Source organism: Caloenas nicobarica, chromosome 31 (genome assembly GCF_036013445.1).
Source record: "Caloenas nicobarica isolate bCalNic1 chromosome 31, bCalNic1.hap1, whole genome shotgun sequence".
In the NCBI taxonomy this organism is placed as follows: Eukaryota; Metazoa; Chordata; class Aves; order Columbiformes; family Columbidae; genus Caloenas; species Caloenas nicobarica.
The window spans coordinates 1,734,926-1,756,300 of record NC_088275.1 but is presented as its reverse complement, the minus strand read 5'-3'; the positions used below and the strand labels follow the sequence as shown (position 1 = coordinate 1,756,300).

General features: G+C 49.6%; 1 long non-coding RNA gene and 1 other non-coding gene across 2 annotated transcripts; one reads left to right on the top strand and one right to left on the bottom strand.

Moving 5' to 3' along the window:
- The first annotated feature begins 183 nt into the window (after positions 1 to 183).
- Positions 184 to 17,372, top strand: LOC136000238 (uncharacterized). The gene is made up of 3 exons (XR_010607723.1): positions 184 to 243; positions 8,537 to 8,761; positions 16,725 to 17,372. It is a non-coding gene; the product is annotated as an uncharacterized LOC136000238 (long non-coding RNA).
- Positions 5,424 to 5,531, bottom strand: LOC136000247 (U5 spliceosomal RNA). The gene has a single exon (XR_010607724.1). It is a non-coding gene; the product is annotated as a U5 spliceosomal RNA (small nuclear RNA).
- Positions 17,373 to 21,375: the final 4,003 nt, after the last annotated feature.

Below are 21,375 nucleotides of genomic sequence, written 5' to 3'. Positions count from 1 at the left end.
GGAATCCGGGAGGAGCACACATGGCTTCAGCCCATTGCGGAGAAACAGCCAAGCACCGGAATGCTGCCATGGAGCCAGCAAAGCTGAGCTCACGGTCCATCTCTGGACCAGTCCCCTGCTTGGCCCTGCACCCTCCAGGCAGCATCTCCGTGGCGTTTGGACCTGGAGCTGAGCTGAGCGTGGGATTTTATGCTCCCATCAGGCACAGCCGGGGACGCCGGACACAAATGCTTGAAGCCACAGGTACGAGTTGTGCTTTTATATATATTACCCATTTGAGGAAAAAACTCTGGCTGTGTCTTGGAGTCCACCACCAGCAGCACCGGTCCCCTTGGTTTGTCTCTTTCTATCCTCACAAGAGCCCTGGTGCGTTGCAGACCCTCGTTCGCCCCATTGCGCGCACGGAAAGCGGGACAGAGCCATCGCTGAGCTCCCCTTTCCACCGGCACGTTGGTGGTAACAGTTTGCAAGTCCCTAAAGCAGAGCAGAGACAGAGCAGAGGATGGACACGAGCTCTGGCCTTTGGGAAGGTTGCAGCCCACGGAGCCCCAACCACCTCTGACTGCTGGTGGGGAAGTGTGCGGGTTTGACTGAAAATGGGTTAATTTTCCTTATGCAGTGGCAGACCTTTCTTTTCCATAGCTCCCACGCTCATTATTTGGGCTTAGTTTGAGAACAAGCAGATAACAGCCCAGCACAGAGTTAATGTTTGGAATTGCTCTGCTTTGAGAGCCAAGGACACTCTGAGCTCTGCCCACAGGTGTGAGGCAGCGAGGAAGGGGATGGACGGACAGAGCTGGACGGACACCCAGACTGAGCAATCAGAGTGTTCCAGCCCTTTGGCGTCATGCTCCATATTTAAGGAGTCTTCTCTTCCACTTTCGCTCTCCGGCTTCTCAGGCGCTTTCTCTTGCGTGCGTTGTTTTTCTTCTCTTCGCTCTTCTTGTTGCAGCCAGGGGAGTTTCGGTCAGGATGTTTAGTCTGTCTTTTTGCCATTTTGCAGAGGCCTCTGGGCTTTTCTGCCTTTTTCCTCCCTTCTCTGGGATCAGCTCTTGGGACCAGGTGCCGTTTCCTGGGGCTGGCTGCTCAGCATGTTCATGAGGAATTGCCTTAAGTATCTTTTATTTCTATTTTGCATATATATTTACTAGTAGTATATTAGTATTTTGTTATTTTGTTAAACTGTGTTTCTCTCAATCCAAGTTTCTCCCTTCCCTTTGGATTCTCTCCCCTATTGGGGGGTGAGTGAGCGGCTGTGTGGTCGTATTGCCAGCTCGGGTTAAATCATGACAGGAAGACAAGAGCTCAAGCTACCAAGAAGATCCTTCCTTCACAGCACTTTGCTTCTCCCCCAGCTCCTGTTGTGCCTGCCAGGATGATCACTTTGTTGTTTTTTTGCATTCAACCCTGAGAAAGTTGTATTTAACAGCTCTGTTATTATTCAGAGCTTATGTAACTCTTCAGACAGCAGAAAGCTGCGCAGCCTCTTCACTGCCGGCTCGCCGTCCGCCAGGCACCGCGAGGCTTCTGCCTCCTGATGTGAGAGGACCTTATTTGCACAGACAGCTTGGCACAGCGTCACCTTCAGTCACCGCAGCCCCTGGATCTCCTGCGCACTCCTGGGCGCCTCTTACCCTGAGTCCTCCTTGCTCCTGGTCCTCCTCCTTCCATCCTCGGGCAGAGGCGTCAAGGACAAGCCAGGCTGTGGTGCTGAGAAGACAACCAAGGGTGCTCCTGGGGTCTCCAGACCTCGAGTGCACCGCAGGCTGCTCTGCCATGGTCTTCTGGGGAGCTGCTCCCATCACACTTGTGCTCACCAGCCTCATCACCTCCTCTGCACCCTCTCCAGTATTTCAATGTCCTTATGATGAGGGGCCCAAAACTGACCACAGGATTCAAGGTTTGGCCTCACCAGTGGCACAATCACTTCCCTGGTCCTGCTGGCCACACTATTCCTGATACAAGCCAGGGTGCTGGTGGCCTTTTTGGCCGCCTGGGCACCCGCTGGCTCATGTTCAGCCGCTGTCACCAACATCCCCAGATCCCTCTCTGCCAGGCAGCTTTCCAGCCGCTCTTCCCTGAGCCTGTAGTGTTCATGGGGTGGTTGTGACCCATGTCCAAGCGTCCTTAGCAAAGAGCCAACACCAGCTCTGTGAACAGCCATGGAAAAGAAGTACCTGAGGCACGGCTGGGCTTCCTAAAGGGTTTCCCAGCAGGCTGGCACGGATGCTGATGAGTCAGAGCTGTTGGGGAAGGCAACTCGCACATGAAGAGCGTCAGCCTTTTCTTGGCAAGAGGGAACGGCAGCATCAGCAGGTGCCTCAGGTACCCACGCCGGGGCTGACAGGAGGAGCATTGTTGATGAGTATTCCTTAATACGTTACCCGTATCCCATCCTCAGCCTGCAACCATCTAGGAGTTAACATTTCACCGAGCGATTCCAGCAGGAATTATCACAAAATCTGTAGCCGGCCTAAAGCTGAAGCACCATCAGTTCAAAAGGGAGGAAGGTTATTGCACAAGAGGGCTGCCTGATCTTGAGGTCTGCAGTAATGTCACTCCATGCAGACGAAAGGAACAAGTGCATGTTTGGGCGCTGATCCTAAGGATTTCTGCTCAAAAATGGGAGTCCATCAGAAATAAGAGAACTCCAGTTTGTCCAATGCAACAAAGCAAAGGCTGAGGAGAGGCAGAAACGCTTGCTATAAATATGACAGGGAAGTAAACACCATGGAGGGAGAAGACCTATTTAATCCAAAGCACAAATTGGCACAAGAATAAATAAATATAAATTGCCATGAACGTAGGCTGAAAATTAATAGGATTCTAACCACCAGAGAAGTAATGTTCTGAAACAACCTTTTGACAAGCGAGAAACCATACTGATTTCAGGATGGCTTTTGAGCAATTTATAGTTCATGAGGGGACAAGGACAATAGTGGACAACACATTTAATGTCCTAGAAATCTGTGTATACAAACGTTAGAAACAGAACAAACAGGAGGAGCTCAAATTCTTCATACAAAGCAAAATTCTGATTTAATTGGCATAACAGGCTTCTTGGGATAACTTATGTCTGGAATATTAATATCCAGCTATACGGCTTGCTCAGGAAGGGCGAACAAGGAGAACAAGGAGGATCTCAAGAGCATAGGTACATTTACTGAGTATGAGACTGCAGGAGGAAATAGACTCCAAATAAGAATTAAAGAAGGAAAAATGGGTGCTGCTAGACCAGAGGCATATAGAAATTCAGCTAGGAAGAGAAAACAGACCAGCCATTTTAGCAAACAGTTCACAATATCATCTGAAAGAAAAACAAACCAAAAAACCAACAGTATTTGATGATAGCAAGGGATTTTGGCTACTCGGAATCGCCTGACAGGGATCCTGTAAATCACCGATTGCTTGGCAAGTTTTCTGACTGCATTGGCAGAACAGCTCTTATCCAAAAGGTAAAACAGACAAACAAAGACCGGAAAGCTGAAGTTTTTCTAGATTTGATTCTGGCTGAAAAGGAAGAAAAGCAAGAAAAAAACCCAGCTGCTTCAAAACCCGATAAAATCGGTGAGGAAGAGCCCACGGAAGGAAAATCTACACGGATGTTAACGAGAACTTGTGGCTACTTAGAGAAACAACAGCAACAACTGAAAACTATTCTGATGAGGGAACAGCAGGAGGAATTTAGCAAAAGACCAGCTTTTCAAAACTCGAAACTTTGCGTCGACATCAAGGATAGGGCAGAAGCGAAAAGAGAGCTTCTCTAAAACGAGTGCAAAACTGTTCACTGCTAAAAAACGTATTTGGGAGACGGTTTGGGGTCAAAATGGGAAAATACGTCAAGAGGAAATCTGGCCGAGGCCTAGTGCTGTTCAGTGTTTCATACCTGGCTTTCATGATGGTACAAAGACTTTCTTACTAAATCTGCAAGTGGATTAATTTAGAAGCCAGGATCAGCAGTCAAAATAATCTCGACAAATTGGGAGAAATCGTCTGCGAAAAAAACCCCAGGCTGCAATTTAGGGAGGACACATGCCCAAAGCCTGTGTAAGAGCAGCTTATTTCAGAAACACAGATTAGGGAGCAAAGAGCTTGATAACAGCTCTAAAATAGTATGGATAAAGGTGGATACCATACCAATACAATCATGCCACGCTGGAGTGTACAAACTTGCTTATAAAATGGAACAATCTTCTCCTGGGCGACCCCCCTGCATAGGAATTATTTTTTTCTTATTTCTAGCCCCGCATTTCCTTAATGCAGCTTGTGCCCATCATCTCTCACCTTCTCCACTTTTCCTGGGTATCTTTTTTCAGGATTCTTATCATCCACTGCTAGTAATTTTCCTTCGAACCACCCTTTGAATGCATTTACTTATTTTTAATGGTGTCACAATGGTCTGAGCAAAGACGTGTCGCATTAACATGTAAATATCCAGCGTATTAATCTCGGCAACAAGGTGGATGCTGGGCATTTCATAAGGATGCTTTCTCCCACAAGGATGACAAAGTGTGTTTGTTGCTCTATAATTACAAGCGGGAATACACCTCCACACTTCACACTTCAGCTCTGCCTGTCTATTTATTGCCGTTTTGGCAAATTCATATGTCACTGAACGGGACCCTTTTTGGTTTCTTGACTTTTTTTTTTTTTCCCCTAAAATTTGTCTATTTTACTGTTTTGGGGATTTTTTTTTTTAAGGTTTCTCAAACTTTTGCTCAAGCATTTGTGTCCCTTCTCGCTGCAGCCCTTTGTCATTTATCTTATCAAGGATATCTTAGGGGCTCCAAATTAAGCATTCCTCCTAAGCATTAAACCTGCAACTCATTTCAAAGGCTTTTTTGTGCCTCTTGCAACATCACAAAGAGGAGGAATCCTTCGTCTTTAAAGTCCTGGGAATGAATTCCCTAAAACACAGAGCAAAAAGGGGCAGGATGGGGGGACTGGGATGCAGTCCAAGGATCATTTGTGAGACGTATTTGTGATATATAGGCTTAAAATTGAAAATTTTTTTGTGACAAAGATAAGTTTTTTATTATTTGTCTGGCACTTATGTCCCAGTATGATGGAAAAGGATTCCCTACTCCTCAATGAGTGCAAATAATACTACTTTCTTATGAATGGATGATTTCTTGTTTTTCATAAGGAAACACAAATGTTAGTACCCAAGCCTTTTGTCTTAACAAAAAATAAAGAAGCTCCTATGTCTGTTTTAATGGTCTCAACAGAAGTATCTGATCCATCACCAAAAGTTTTCTTTGAGCAGCAACTATTACGAATATTAAACAGAAACATGGGCTTCAGAAGAGTAAATGTAATTCGAATGTGGAGTTTGGGTTCAGCTTACCTGTACAAAGAAATCTTTCTGACTGGGTGAATTCTTTGAATGCCAAGCCCTGAAAATGGGTAGATTCTTCTTTTGCAGCAGAGAAAATACACTTTGCATTATAGAATCTCAACACTCGTACTCGTTCCTCCCCGTGGAAACCTTTAGTGAAAGGTTTATACGATCCGAAGAGAAACCAGAGCATTGAGCATCCAGTGAACATCGGTGTATTTAAAGACACCCTGAGCCAGTCCTGCAGCTACTGTTGAATATTAGTCCTGGCAAATTTTCTGCAGAGGAGCCCTGGCAGAGCCCAATACACACGGTGAGGACTCAGTTTCCTACAGGTCCTTGTCTCCTTACAGATCTCCTTGCAGTGACTGTTTGTCCTGGGATGCTAAATTTGGGGCAGCGGATGCCGGGGCATCAAGTGAGGCCAAGAACAACAAACAGTCGTGAGTCCTGCAGGGTCTTTGGGAGCTTAAATTGCAGCCCAAGGACACGGGCTGCACAAGCAGCTTTAGAGTTGACTGTCCTAAACAACACCGCACCAACGAAAAATACTGCCGCTGACAATTACCTCGCTTTTCTTGTGAATATGTTGGGCATTGCCTGCTAAAGTACAGATCTTCGCATCACCCAGCGATTAATTCTGCTTCCCCATGAAAACCAAATACTCCTTCTAGTCTTCGGTCCTTTAACGTGCTATTAGTCCCTGCAAGTATTCTTCCCTTAATCTGTGACCGCTAAATTTCCTTCGTCGCTGCCGTAGAAGGACTTTTCCCACACTTTCTGTAAATCCAAATAGCCACTATTACCCAGACCCCATTAGTGAAATAGCTGCTAATACCTTGAAGGGCACCGCAGAAGCATGTCGGCTAAAATCCCTGCCAACACCACAGCTGCCCGTGTCTTAAGGCTGGTGATGTTTTCTGGCCACCTTTTCCTTTTTGCCTTATATATGAGTTCAGGCAGCTGGAACTGCTCTGATGAGTCTTTCTGCAAGCTTTCGAATCCATCTGTTCCTGATACTCTGTGCTTCCCTTCATATCAGAGCCTCCAGAGTTGGTATTTAGCACTCCTTAGCTTTTCCTGATTCCATTTTTATGTAAATACACATCTATCGCGTTTGCCCGAGCAGAAAGTGTTTGTGGTTTCCAGTTCCCCAGTGCTGCCTAATGCTTGTGGGCACAGAGTTTTATCATTGTGACCCTTCTGCCGGGAAGACAGCGGAGATTTTGAGAGGTGTCTAAAGCCAGTTATTCTATTTACTGTATACTGAAGGGTAATGAGTTGCTTAAACTTGCCATTTGTGCTGCTCTAATTCCTTGGTTCCGTGTCCCGAAGACTTCTTGGCCATCACGAGATAGTTGCGAGACCAAAGAGCTGTTTTCTCCTCCACAAAAGGCGCCACCAAATCACTGCAAGTTCCGTTCAAACCGATCTAGTGACCCGGATTTCCTTGGAAATCTTGCTCCCAGTAAGGAGGTCACACTTGGCTTCACAGGAAAGGAAGAACAAGCCCATTTCAAGATGGGCAGAAATGTGAATCCCTTACGGGAAGAAATCTTGGAGGTAACGGAGAGCTCCTGTCCTGACCAAAGGCAAAAACGTGTCCGGGTCTGCTGGTGCGAGAGTCGGCCAAGGCAGATCTATGGGTGCAAGCGAGGAGGCGAGAACAGAACCAGGAGGTCCAGAAGATGGGAAAAAAGGTCATTCCGTGCCAATATTTAGAAAGGTAAATGAGAAGACTTGGGTAATTACAGGCCTGTCAGTCAGACAGGGAATAGCTGGCTGTTCTACGGGAGCTCAGGGAAAATAGATTTTATCAGCATAACCTGTTATCTTGACGGAATGATGAATCTGGGTGATAAAGGCAAATTAATAATTTAATGATAATTAAATGTGACGAGCATTTCATTTGGTCCCGTACGATGTTATGACCGTGAAACTCAAATGGTGAAATCAACATCGCCCCTATAAAACGGACGAAAAGCATCGCGACCCAGAGGTCTCAACCTGCACTGAAAACATGCCACCACCAGGAGGTCTCCAAAGCATCCTGCAAAACACAGCTCTGGGGTGGATACGAGCAAGTAAACCGGACACAATCCTAAATCCTAAATCCCCCCTGCCATGGGACGTCTCGTTTCTGTCACAATCACGAAATGACAGGCAGCAAGGGAGGGGGTGGCACCACGAATGGCACTAAACACCTGCCGTTTAGCTCGGACCTCAAGTTAAAAGCGTGGCAGTAACTGCAAACAATCTCAGACAATAAGCAATGGAACCGTTAGCCCTTTTTGTTTTACCATTTCCCAATGCAGAGGCCAGAGAGAGAATGAGATTGAGAGAGAACACCATGGGCTTGAAAGGTCTTCATCAGTGCCGGTTTCTCAGGTCAGCCTAAGTATCTGTGCTTGAGAATTAGTTTGCAAATAGGAAGTTTATAAATCAGAAGTTCATCATCAACACCCACACTTCAGGAACTCACCAAGGGTTATACAGGCGTGATGTGGATCCCTAATAAGCACTGGGCATGGGGTCTATTACCTCTTACTGGAGGGAAGGGAGGAATAAAATCTCAATTTCTAGTTAGTCACAGAGATTTGATCAACACATTTGTGTTAATGATCTGTACAGCACAAATTGCATAAAATCCAAAGTGACGCAGAGAAGAAGACATTACAGACCACGGGTGCCCAGAGCCCCGGTCCCGCTTGGCCTCCGAGCCGCTTTTAGCAAAAGGAGCATTTTTGTTTCTTTGTGCAGCACCCACTGCAATAAAGCCCCAGAATAATATAAACAGGGTCAGACTTTGCACAGTGTGCTTGCAAGTATCCACGCTGCATGCCGCAATTAGTGTGGTTTCAGCAGGGTAATTTTTCACACGGCTGCGACAGAACAACAGCGCGGTTAATACACAAGATCCTGTGCAAGCGCCGGCGTCAGCTGTTTGACCGCAGCACCTCAGCTCCGTGAGCACAGGGCAAGAAATCCAGGCTGACCAAGGTCCTGCCGCTGGTCCTTCCCCGGCCTCATCCTCCATCAGCAAATGTCCCTGTTTTTCTCCTCTACCGTGCATCAGCTCTTGGCTGGGTATCTCCCCACTATGTCCACCCGCTCTAATGCAACAGAATAACCTCCCCCGTGGGTCTTGAGCAGCCAGGGGCAGGTAAGAGTTAAAATCCTGTTTTATCCATGCATTAGGATGTGTCCGGAGAAAGCTGAGTCCCGTTCTCCGTGGCTACGGCTGGAAAAGCAGCACGGGAAGGCGCAGGGTCTGTTACACGCTTCTGCTCCAACCAGATCTGCCGTCTCTTCTCCTCGGCAGGACTCGGGGTGGCGGGGGTTGGCATGCCAGTCCCTTTTCGTGTTTCCAAAACCGTGGGGGAAATCCAGCTGCGGCCAAATCTCCATCCACCAGATGCTCAGGTTGGTGCAGACGGGAGCGGGAGGGGATTGGGGGTCTGTGCTGGCGCGGGGTGAAGCGGAGATGCTGCGGACGGGGCTGGACGCATCTCTCACCTCTCTCAGCCCCGTCCTCCGACGTTTGAACAGAACACACCCACCCGTATCCACGTTAGGCCTTCATTTTGCCACAAATTGGGCAAAACCCCCCCCGTTTTGCCATCACGCCAGCTCTGAGGATTTGTTTCTCGGTCTGGGAACTAAACATAGCAAAGGTTTTTTTAACAGCTCTCCTCGGTCCATCACAAGTGCCACTCGCACCATGTTCCCCAAGCAGGAACGGACAATCTCTTGTTGGGAGAGTGAAAAAACACCATCCCTGGAGGGGTTTAAGAGGCATTTAGACGAGGTTCTTAGGAACATGGTTTAGTGCTAGAGTTAGGTTAGGTTATGGTTGGACTCGATGATCCTGAGGGTCCCTTCCAAACGATTCTATGATTCTAAATTTGAATGTAATCTGTCCTTCTGCATGATGGAGCCACCAGCCCTTCTCCACAACTTCCAGACCAGAGGCACCAGCCCCAGTTTGCCCACCACAACTTGTCCCGGCGCTGCGAACCCCCCAGGAACCGCGGGTCCCCGTCCGCAAAACCCGACTGCTCCCAGTCCCACGGATCCTCACCGCTATCAAACTATTTCACAGCTCCAGGCTCCTCTATAACTGCATTTTTTGCACCGACAGCAGCTGTGCCCCTGCTCTGTGTGTCTGGGCCAAGTGCACCTCTCACCCACCGCTTCCCCTGCATCTTCAGGAGAAGGGAGAAGCCGCCTCCAGAAGCACAAATTGGTGGGATAAGCTGCTGTCAGCTGAGCTCACTGAGCTCCCCTACTTATTCCAAGCGAACTGCTCACTTTGAAGGGATAAACAGTCTGATTAAACTAACAGCTCTTCCTTCCTCACAGTGATGCTCTTTGAAGGATATAGGCAAAGCCGGAGCGAGCACAATCTCTAGCAACGAATCCACTGCTGACTCCTCCTGGGAGAGAACCCTCCATGCAGAACAGGAGGAGCGGAGCCAGAGCAGGAAAGCTGCTGGAGGTTTGCTTTATATCAAGTAATCTCGTTATTGCAATTTCAGAGCTAAATAGGCAGGACTGCTGGGCAGTGCAGCGGGAAGCAGGCCTGGGTCACCGGGTAATTTAGCTGATACGAACAATAACGCACGCCCGGACGGTCGGCATCTGCTGCTGGTACAAACCTTCGGCATCGCCCAGAGCGTCAGCCCCATGTCTGAGGTTGTATCCAGAACTTCTGGGAGGGCCCATGCAGGAGAACTGGGAAAGATTAACAGCTAATTAATGTCAATCAGCACAGGTGTACTAGCAGGGCTTACCAAATGAATAAGGAAACTCAGTGGGTCTGTTCTTGGTCCAGCGCTCTCCTGCGTTCATCCCCGATGCAGAAGGACAACGGTGACGGGTAGGGCGGAGCAGACATGGAGAGCAACTCACACGGCGGGCTGGCATGAACTTGAAGCATCTTTATACAACTGACAAGACACGGAAGCATCAAGGGCAGTTTGCATTTTCCAGTGCTCTCCAGGCAGAGTCTCACGTGGTCCCCCGATAGATATAACCTCTGTCGCAGCGGCCAGACCGGGCGCATACGTTGCTCTAAGTGTTTGTTCCCATGTTTCTCGAGGTTTGAATACAGCATGAAAGGGATGACCATCCATCCCAGGCTTCTCCCAAGGCAGGATCACACCCAAAACCGCTGCCGCATTCCTGGGCACAACAGATGCCTTTGACAACACGTCAAAACTCCTTGATGCTCGCAGCTGGGATCGGAGGAACCACTCCTGCCCGCTCTCTCGATTTGCAGCGTTTCCAAGCTCCCTCCTGCCAACGACGTGCTCAGCAGCTGCAGTGTCCTGGGTGGGTCCATCTCCCTGACCCCACAGCTCCCCATGTCCCCAACCTGCCTCCTGGGCCAGGACTTTGCAGCCAGTTTGCTCCGAGCATCCTCGGTCCATCCCGTCCCGCACTCCTCCCATCCTGCTGCGCCGGCTCCTTCGTGAGCCCAGCACCCGCAGTGCTCACCTATTCCACACTTTCTGTGCTTCACGTCTTTATTTCCAGACAGATTAACCAGCCTTTTCTGGACAGTTACACATTACATTGTTTCGTGCTGTGTTCCTGTACTGCTCAGTGCAGTTTGTATCTTCATCATTCAGTGTACCGCCTCGGGGCTTGTTTACTACACAGCAAACTCTGCTCTGAATAGGGAATCCTTCGCTTCCTCTTGCATTTATCTGCTGCGATCATCGCCCAGAGAAGTAAGTCTCAGAAATATCAGGGAGGCTAAGAATTCTCGGAGTGTCCTGTGGCACGAGGAGATAATATTGTCCCCTCTCTCAAAGGCAGCCCTTGGACACCCAGCAGCACCGAGCTTTGCTCAGCTTTGCTGGTCCTGCCCAGCTCAACTCCTTCGCTTGTGCGGGTGCTCCGGGTTCAGCACGTGTGCTCAGAAGAAAACCGAGTTGCCTGGGAAATTAGAGCATGAATAGTGCAGTTTGTTTGCCACAGGCGAAGATGAAGTTATCTTATTTCTGGTGTTTCCTAAGATCTCGGTTCTTGTTTTAACCCTCTCGAGCTGCTCAGAACAGGGTAAGGCTCTTATCAAATATCTTCACTTTCAAAAACAAGAGGGATGTGGGGCTGTTCAGCCGGGAGAACAGAAGCTGAGGGGAGACCTTATCACCGTATACAACTGCCTGAAAGCAGGTTGAAGCATGGAGGGTGTTGGTCTCTTCTCCCAAGCAGCAAGTGATGGGACGAGAGGAAATGGCCTCAAATTGCGCCAGGGGAGGTTTAGATTGGATATTAGGAAAAAATGGCTGTCGGGCATTGGAACAGGCTGCACAGAGCAGTGGTGGAGTCACCATCCTTGGAGGGGTTTAAAAGGCGTTTAGACGAGGTTCTTGGGGACAGGGGTTAGTGCTGGAGTTAGGTTAGGTTATGGTCGGACTCGGTGATCCTGAGGGTCTCTTCCAACCAAAATGATTCTATGACATCCTGCGACACTTTCACAGCCTCTCCTCATTTGCTGTACGCTTAAACCCCTGAGCATCTTCGCGGGCCTTGCTCCAGTATGTTGATCTGTCTCTCAAACGGGGGAGCCCAAAATGGGGACACAAGATGTGCTGGAGTAGGGGGACGCAGGGTCCCACAAGGAAGCCACCAGTGGCCACCGGCTGGACTTCAAACTGCTGGTTGCGACCCTGTGAGCTGGTGGTGCAGCCAGTTTTCCACTGGAATCATCTGTATGGCCGGATGTTGAACACCTGCCTAAAGGCAAGGTGTGCAACACCCATTGCTCTCATCTGTTGTCTCCTCACATATGGCAATCGAGTTGGGCAGGCGCAATTCTCCACCCTGGAGAAAGGTCAGATCTTCCTCACTCAGAGCAGGGTTACGACAAGTCCTCGGCACCCTGAAGTTACGGCCATGAAGAGTTCGCCGTCCGCAGTGGGGATTTCTGCCTCATCTTGCGCACGCTTGGATTCGTCTTCACGTGTTTTGCTGACGCTGAGTTCCTGCTGGTTCCCAGCTGAAGTTTGGAAGTCACCCAGTAGCCTCCTCCTGCTTCGCTCAACATAAAGAGCTGTTGTTTGCTCCCCGGCAATGCCTGGGTTCCCCAGCCCTTTAGCACGTGTTTGCAGAGCTCCAGCCACAACAAGTCACGCAATAGTTACTGACCAACAGGCAACTGTTAAATGCAGCCGAAACCAACTGAAGCTCAAACAAGACCTGAGACTCCACGCCGTCTGGTCAATGCAACCCCCCCGGCTTTCTGCAATAAAGACAATAGGAATGTTATTGGGAAGGGAATAAAATCCAGTTCTCCCAGTTTGGTCCCTGACTGCAGAAGTGCTGTAGCTGCTTACCAGGACCGAAAACCCTGCCCACCCACAAAGTCAAATTACATATTTGGCTTGCAGTCCTACAGCTGCTTTCCAGTGCTCAGAGATGTCTCTGGATACCATGCTCCACAGTCACTCATTTGTCCACGGGGTCCGTTCACCATGGGCTTCTTTCTTATTGCAGGTTTTCCCAGCCTGAAACTGAGGAAAAAAAAAAATGGTTCTACAATTAATATCAGAAGCTGTGAGGAGTTAAATTGTCCCAGGAGTAGAAGAAGCTTTGATTCATTTCTCCACATAAAGAGTTTCTAATTATACTGACTCTTATCTCTGTGCTAGAGCGGATTCATAACTCTGCCTTTGTCCTTGATGTGTTCGGCAGCAATGGTGAGATTTTGGACAGCACAGGGAGGACGGTTTAGGAAAGACGAGCAGCTCCTGGGCATCCTTCAGGCAGGAGCTCCAGGATGGGTATTGAGTAAAAACACAACAGTTGATGAACATACCTTGGCACACACAGCTATGGCCATGGACCAGATGACCTCCCAAGGTCCCTGCCCACCTGGATTATCCCGGGGATGTCTGATCTGGAGCAGAAAGGTCCATCCCCAGGAGCTCCCGGCGCTGGGCTAGCACACTTGCACAGAAAGGATTAACGTGCGGATGGAAACCCTGTATTTTCACCATCATCGGAGTCGTTAGCAGACCTGCACACTCCAGCTCGGCACCGCATCCCGAGCTCCCAGGCGTCTCCTGAGAGCTCGCACACCGGGAGAACGCGCAGGCACTTCTGCCAGGACCAACCAGTCAGCAAAGCACTTCAGCGGCACTCAACATCTCCTTACGTAAGTTCTGAAACAAAGGCCGCCCATGCAGCCCTTCTCCCCAGGCAATCCAACACGCTCCCTCCTGCACAGAGGGCATTTATCCTGACGGGTTTCTGCATCACGCTTCCAATTTAAAATGCAAGTGATACAGAGCTGGTGAGGGGCTGGAGCACAAGTGTGATGGGAGCGGCGGAGGGAGCTGGGGGTTCAGCTGGAGAACAGGAGCTGAGGGGAGACCTTCTGATCTCTGACCTGCCCGAAAGGAGCTTGGAGCATGGAGGGGGTTGGTCTCTTCTCCCAAGTGATGGGACGAGAGGAAACGGCCTCAAGTTGCACCAGGGGAGGTTTAGATTGGATATTAGGAAAAAATTCTTCCTGGAAAGGGCTGTCGGGCATTGGAACAGGCTGCCCAGGGCAGTGGTGGAGTCACCGTCCCTGGAGGGGTTTAAAAGGCGTTTAGACGAGGTTCTTGGGGACATGGGTTAGTGCTGGAGTTAGGTTAGGTTATGGTTGGACTCGATGATCCTGAGGGTCTCTTCCAGCCAAAATGATTCTATGACATCCTGCGACACTTTCACAGCCTCTCCTCATTTGCTGTACGCTTAAACCCCTGAGCATCTTCGCGGGCCTTGCTCCAGTATGTTGATCTGTCTCTCAAACGGAGGAGCCCAAAATGGGGACACAAGATGTGCTGGAGTTAGGTTGGGTTATGGTTGGACCCGATGATCCTGAGGGTCTCTTCCAACCAAAATGATTCTGTAATCATTCTATGACAACAGCAACAGTGACGACGACCAAAGCTGCTGCCGTAGGCCACGCAGACTGTGAGGGCCACGATATGGAAGAAAAGCTCTCGTGCTCAGCAACGTCAGAGGACGAGACCCCAGAATCCAGACGTCCCCCAGACCCTGCGCCCTGGGGAGGAACAAGCCGCCAAGGCCGCTTCGTGCCGTGCGCTTTGGAGAGCGTCTTCCCAGGGAGAACGCAGCGAGAAATGGCGATACAGAGCACGACGGAGGGTGAGCAAAGGCTGCGGGCACCAGTGCTCGGGCTGGGCAAAGATCTGAGGCCATAAAAGCCAGCGCTGTGGATTAAAGAGCTGGCCCCGCGCTGCGCCGTGAACCGGGCCGCACAGGCCGCGCAGGCCGCGCAGGCCGGAACGCGCCACAGAAAACCGCCGTCGCTCTCCCGAGCGATTCTGCGCTTTGCCGCAGAAGTTTAACATCCGAAAAGGTCGTTTTTAGATCAGCTTTCGAAAAGCGGGGGACCCGAAGTGTGGAACCAGGGGAACCCAGATGTTTCCAGAAAGGTGGTCAAGGGCAAGGGGGGTTTTTCATATGAAGGAGCAGATAAGGCATGTTGGGTAGGCACAAGAGTAATTAATTACGAGGGAAGCAAATTATTTCAGCACCACCACACATGGAAGCGCAAAACTCAGGTGTAGCAGGAACAGTCCAACCTCCTCAGGCCATTTACCTCTACAGCATATGGGGATTAGCAGCCTCCTAAGCCAGGCTAAGGACTCCACCGTTAAGCGTGTAGTTTGTGCTCATTTATAAGCCCAATTTCACAGCCTATATTTCTCAAAAAAAACCCTTTACGTTTGAATTTCACACGCGTTATCTGTGGCCGAAGCAGAATTTTGGCGGAATGTGAGCTGAAAGGAGGAGAGAGGAGGAATGAGAGAGGAGGAATGAGAGAGGAGAGAGGCCACCAGCGTCACCAGGATGAGGCAGTTGGTCATTTATAGACCTAAAACAGTGGAGAAGTCACCAACCCCAAGGAGATAGAGCTCTGGGGACCACCTGTGCTGGCAGCAGAGAGCAGAGACACCTTCCACATGGTCACACCAAAGAACTTCTCTACGCTCCCACCAGTCCTGCCAGCGACTGCGCTGCATTTGTGCCTGAATTCATATCCCTGATTTTGCGTAACTGAATTTGCGCCGGTCCTTCGCCCACAGACAGGACCACATGTGCTGTTTGACTGAAAATGGGTTAATTTTCCTCATGCACTTACAAACCTTTCTTTTCCATAGCTCGCACGCTCATTATTTGGGCTTAGTTTGAGAACAAGAGACAACAGCCCAGCACAGAGTTGATGTTTGGAATCGCTCTGCTCTGAGAGCCAAGGACACTCTGAGCTCTGCCCACAGGTGTGAGGCAGCGAGGAAGGGGATGGACGGACAGAGCTGGACGGACACCCAGACTGAGCGATCAGAGCGTTCCGGCCCATTAGCGTCATGCTAATTATTTAAGGAGAGTTGGGATCTTCCAGTTGGACCTTCCACTTTTTCTCCCTTCTCTTTTTTGTCGGAGCCGAGGGAGTTTCAGTTGGGATGTTTAGTCCGTCTTTTTGCCGTTTTGCAGAAGCCTCTGGGCTTTTCTGCCTCTTTCCCTCTTTTCTCTCTCTGGGATGGGCTGTGGGACCAGGTGCCGTTTCCTGGGACTGGCTGCTCAGCGCGTTTGTGAGGAATTGCCTTGAATACCTCTTATTTCAATTTTATATATATATTTACTAGTAGTGTATTAGTATTTTGTTATTTTATTCAACTGCGTTTATCTCAATCCCAGTTTCTCCCTTCCCTTTGGATTCTCTCCCCTATTGGGGTGAGTGAGTGGCTGCGTGGTTGTATTGCCAGCTTGGGTTAAACCACGACACCACACCAGCCTGTTCTGACTCATCGGTCACTGGAAATGGAGAAGTTTCCACCCTGGGCTGAGATTTCTGGGCCGCGATTTTTGCCGCCAGCTCATCTAATCCCATTTTGAACACACTCTGCGTTCAGCCCTCGTGAAGCACCACGTGAAGGTCGATCTGTAAAGAGATGCAAATAGATCGCACCCATCCGTGCACCCACTTCTCATGCAGTGGGAAACGGCAAAACATTTCATTTCTCTCTTGGCCACAGATGTCTGCCACATTCCCTTCGATTCACCCCATCCCAAGCTGGGCGCTACCCCATGAGCCGTTCTTTATGGAGAAGCCAGCTCTGGCCTCCTCGCCAGAATTTCTGTGCCTCCTCCAGTCAGCTCCACCGCCAGCTGCAACAGATACTCCTGACACCCCGTACACACACATCTCTCCTCTGAATTCAGCTTTGCGTGCATTTGAATTGAACGCAATCTGCCATTTTATGCATGAGCATCACGGGACCCTCTTCAGCTTCTTGCATTCAGCCCTAGATTTGGCTCTCCTGAATAATTTTTTTTTTTTTTCCCCTTACAAATTTGCCAGCTCACTATTCACAGTCTTCTCTGCATCCTTGATGATCGGCGTGAATACCAGCGTGGAGCTCTGGACGCTGCCACCGGCACCTGCCACCACTGTGCAAACGGGCTCAATACTCCTGTGAACAGTTATTAATCTACAGGCCTGCCTCTTCATCCCTTGAAAAGTTAGTTTTCTTGTAGGTCAACTCACTCAAAACACGTGAACCACCCATGTACAGGTGTATTAACCGCACATCACCCTGGCCCACCAGCTCGATACCTTCAAAGAGCTCAAACACTCGGAGCTTCGACTTCACTCTCTAAGAGCCACGCAAAACTCTTGCCCAATATACGGCGTTCGTTCAAGCATCTAATAAAATTATTCTACATTGTTGTTGCTGCTCCAGATGTGCCCCCGACCCACCACTCAACCCGCCAAGACCACGCAGGCCATCGGTGCCCACAGAGAACAAGAACTATTGACTCCAGACCTTCAAATATTCAGAGCCAGGGATTTTACTCATTTACTCATTTAATTTCCTTTTAACTCACTTCTCCTTTTTATGTCACCTAAAGACTTTTTCAAATTCCTGCTGCTGCAGTCAACTCTTTGGGCTCTTTCCCGTTACAAGGATGTTGAATTTGAGTACATTGCAGTCAGTATTAAAAAAAAAAAGGCATATCTTTGATGGTGATATATTGATCCAGGTTCTGTGTGTTACTCTGGAATAAATCAAAGGTTGCTTCTCCCCTTGCAAGGTCTTTCACTGGTTGCTTCGTGGCTTGTCATTTACGGTGTCTAAAATTCATTTTCTCCCCCAAACAGATGCAGCTTCTCCAGCCTCAAATTTTGCCCAGTTGTTCCGAAGCATTTCCCCGTAATAACAAAAATCTCATTTACGGTAGCTGAGGATTGCAAAGCTGGATCTATAAAATGTCAGTGTTTCATGGATTAAACCATTTTAACCAACAATTTATTTCACTTATTACAAGCTCGGGTTACTGACTAGGTCCCAGTAACAGAGGAGTTTCTGGAGCTGATGTTACCTTCCTGTAACTGAGCTTTTGAATTCTGCTCGGAAGTTAGAGAGTTACCAAGGAGAAAGTTCTGTCGCATTCGTCTTTTTCTGTTAATTTTCGTGCCAGTTTTTCAAATAACACTTTCTTTTTGACTGGCGTTTTGTATTGTCTTGTTTGCAGCTATTTAAATGTGCTGTTTTGGCATCATGCACGTTTATATTCAATACGTCCTTAATTGGGGCGAATTTCATTCCTTCGCAAAAACAAAATCCTCCAGAATAAATTTCTGGAAAGTAAGCCCTTAATGCTCTTAGAAATTCAATAGTTGAAGTAGATAAAGGTTATCAGATACTCCAGTGACCTCCAAGTCTTCTCTGATCACCATGTCTCAGAACAGCACCATCCATCATTTGTTCCTCAACACCTAATGCTACGCTCAGCCTTACAATACATCTATTAATTATTAGTTGAATACAAACTAAGCACTCCGCTTCTAAACCATGTGTTGCTTCACCCTCTGTCTCCCTCTTCTCACGCAGAAGGATCTAAAACTTGAAAAATATCCCCTCGTTTTGCAGGTGGTGCAGAAAGCATCAATTGGTTAATGATGGGTACGTCTTTTATAACTTAATCACGGCATACGTTAATTTGGCAGCTTCTCTTCAATTCCCCCCTGTTCAATACACTTGCAAATTCTTTTGCACCGCACGCTGCTCGGTGCAATCGCTCACTTGGAGCAAGAGGAAGTGGGGAGGCCATTCTTGACTTAGTTTGAAGTGGCACACAGGAGCGAATTCATAAAGCAATAGCAGCTGAGATGCTGCAAAATAGCAGCCCCAGTGCTGTTCAATTCAGCATTGCACGGGGAAGCCAGGACCAAACAGCAGTGAGTGACACTAAACGGAAGCAAATGCTAAAAATCAGTGTGAGGCTAATTAAGCAAAGCCTAAAGGGGTTCCGAACAGCAGATCAGTAAAGGCATAAAGACAAACAACAGGGCTGAGCATGTCAAAAAGCCATCAGGAAAACATGGGGTCATTAGACTGTCAGAGGTTAAAGGAAGCAATTATGGGAGATGAGGATATCGCAGAGATGCTAAATGACTCTTCTCCTTCCATCTTCCACACCCTCCCTGGAGATTTCTAAGCCTTTGCCTCCAGAGAGATACTACCCGTGGCTGGGGCAACGGCAAACATGGGCTAGGAAACACGATCGGTTAAAGGGAAACACATTACCGAGCCCATTTGATGATTCAGAAGGCTTCATTCTCACTCCATCCTCCAACCTCGCTGCCAGAGAGAGCGTCCACTGGAGGGACGACTAAGGAAAGGCAGGAGCTTGTGGTCTGAGCCTAAAAGTCAAGAGATGGGCAGCAAGACACCAGAAAAGGCCAAATTCAGATGCTCAGAGGGGAAAATCTTCTCCAGAGGTGTGGTGTCATGGTTTAACCCGAGCTGGCAATGCAACCACGCAGCCGCTCACTCACTCTCCCCCAATAGGGGAGAGAATCAAAAGGGAAGGGAGAAACTTGGACTGAGAGAAACACGGTTTAATAAAATAACAAAATACTAATACACTACTAGTAAATACATATATAAAATAGAAATAAAAGATACTCAAGGCAATTCCTCATGAACACGCTGAGCAGCCAGTCCCAGGAAACGGCACCTGGTCCCACAGCCCATCCCAGAGAGAGAAAAGAGGGAAAAAGGCAGAAAAGCCCAGAGGCCTCTGCAAAATGGCAAAAAGCCAAACTGAATGTCCTGACTGAAACTCCCCCAGCTGCACCCCAGAGCAAGCAAGAGCAAGCAGAAGAGAAAAAAGAAAAAGAAGGAAGGCCCAGCTCTCCTTATATAATAAGCATGACGCTAATGGGCTGGAACGCTCTGATTGCTCAGTCTGGGTGTCCGCCCAGCTCTGTCCGTCCATCCCCTTCCTCGCTGCCTCACACCTGTGGGCAGAGCTCAGAGTGTCCTTGGCTCTCAGAGCAGAGCGATTCCAAACATTAACTCTGTGCTGGGCTGTTGTCTCTTGTTCTCAAACTAAGCCCAAATAATGAGCGTGCGAGCTATGGAAAAGAAAGGTTTGCAACTGCATGAGGAAAACTAACCCATTTTCAGTCAAACCAGCACAGCCACCCCGCGTTCTCATCAGCAACGGAGACCCAGCTTTCGGCTGGCAGGGACTCCTGGGGGTCTCTCAGGCAAAGCGGAGCTGAGGAACAGGCAGGAATCCACGCAGGGGAGCTCCGGTTCCTGGGGACGCCTCGGCGGAGCCGCCCGCGCAACATCAGCCCCCTCAGCCGCTCGTCAGCATTCGGTCCTCGCTGGTGCCAGATGCTCCAGGGCTGAATCACCAGGATTTGTTGCGGCGAGCGTCCCCTCGGCACCTGCTGCACGTTGATACCTCCTCTTCCTCTGGCTCCAGCGCCGGCCCTTCACCGGCCATCGCCCCTGTTTTAAAGGCAAAGGGGCTTGTCTCAGTCCCATTCTTCCCCCAGTCTCTCTTTACCTCCAAAACCACCATCACTTGCCTCCAAGATCTGAGTACTTTTACCCGACGTCTTGGTTTTTTCCCCTATTAAAACCCTGCTCCCTTCCAGAGAAGGTTGGTTTCGGAGTCATCAACCGTTTTCAAATACAAAAAAAAAATTGATTGCATCCAGGCTTATTCCAGGTGCAGGGATGCACAAGAGCTGTGCAATAATTAACCCTCTTTATCCTATTAGCACCGGTTAACGGCCAGGAGCGTCCCACATCACATGGCCGTGCAGCTAAGCGGTCATCCATGCAAGACCAGAGGTGTTCCCACCCCTGCAATCCACTCCACCAAGAGTAATCTAACAGAGTTGGTTAAAAGCACAAGAAGCCATATATTGGCATGAAAACAAATCAGTTTATTTGCACAGGGGCAGGGGACAGCGTGTGCTGGCAGACGGGCTCTCTGCAACGCACCAGGAGATGCAGAAAGGGTTAAAAGCACCGCTTGGAGCTACGAAGCATCCAGGCTTCATCGGGACGGATGATGGGGTTGGGGAGAGCACCTGGGGAGGTGGGGGGCTCCGGGAGGGGACAAGGGGCTCCGGGAGGGGACAGAAGCCCTGCCATGCCGTATCGAAGCGGTGGCAGGCAGCGTGTCCTCCTCCGGCGAGGAAACTGGCACAGCCCCGAGGGACACGACGCTGCCCACATCCTCCTCAAGCAAAGGCGTTGAGGAGAGGCTGGGGATCAGGAAAGGCCCAAAGAGACCCAGTGTCACCTGAGACCCTCCTCTCCGGAGGAAACTCCCCCCCCGCTGGCTGAGCGCAATGCCAGGAGCTGCCCACGCGCCCCCCAGAGCCCCATCCAGCACCGTCCCCTTCCACCAGCCATCCCATGGGACCCCCAGCTTCCCTGCCCCATCCCACACTCCTGCCATGTCTGTATTCACTCTGCTCCTGGGGGAACACGTCGTGTGAGCTGCTGTCGCGTCCCCCGGCTCGCCAGAGCTGTTTCCCAAAAGCAGCCCCTTCTCCAGCGCGAGACCCAAGAGGAGCCTCCCGTGGCCTCATCTGGCCCACGCTGCCCCCAGACGTGCACCACGGGCTGTGGCTCTGCACCCTGAGCACTGAAGGCACGGCTGGGGCCCGCTGCAGCTCCCCTAAGCTTGGCTTAACA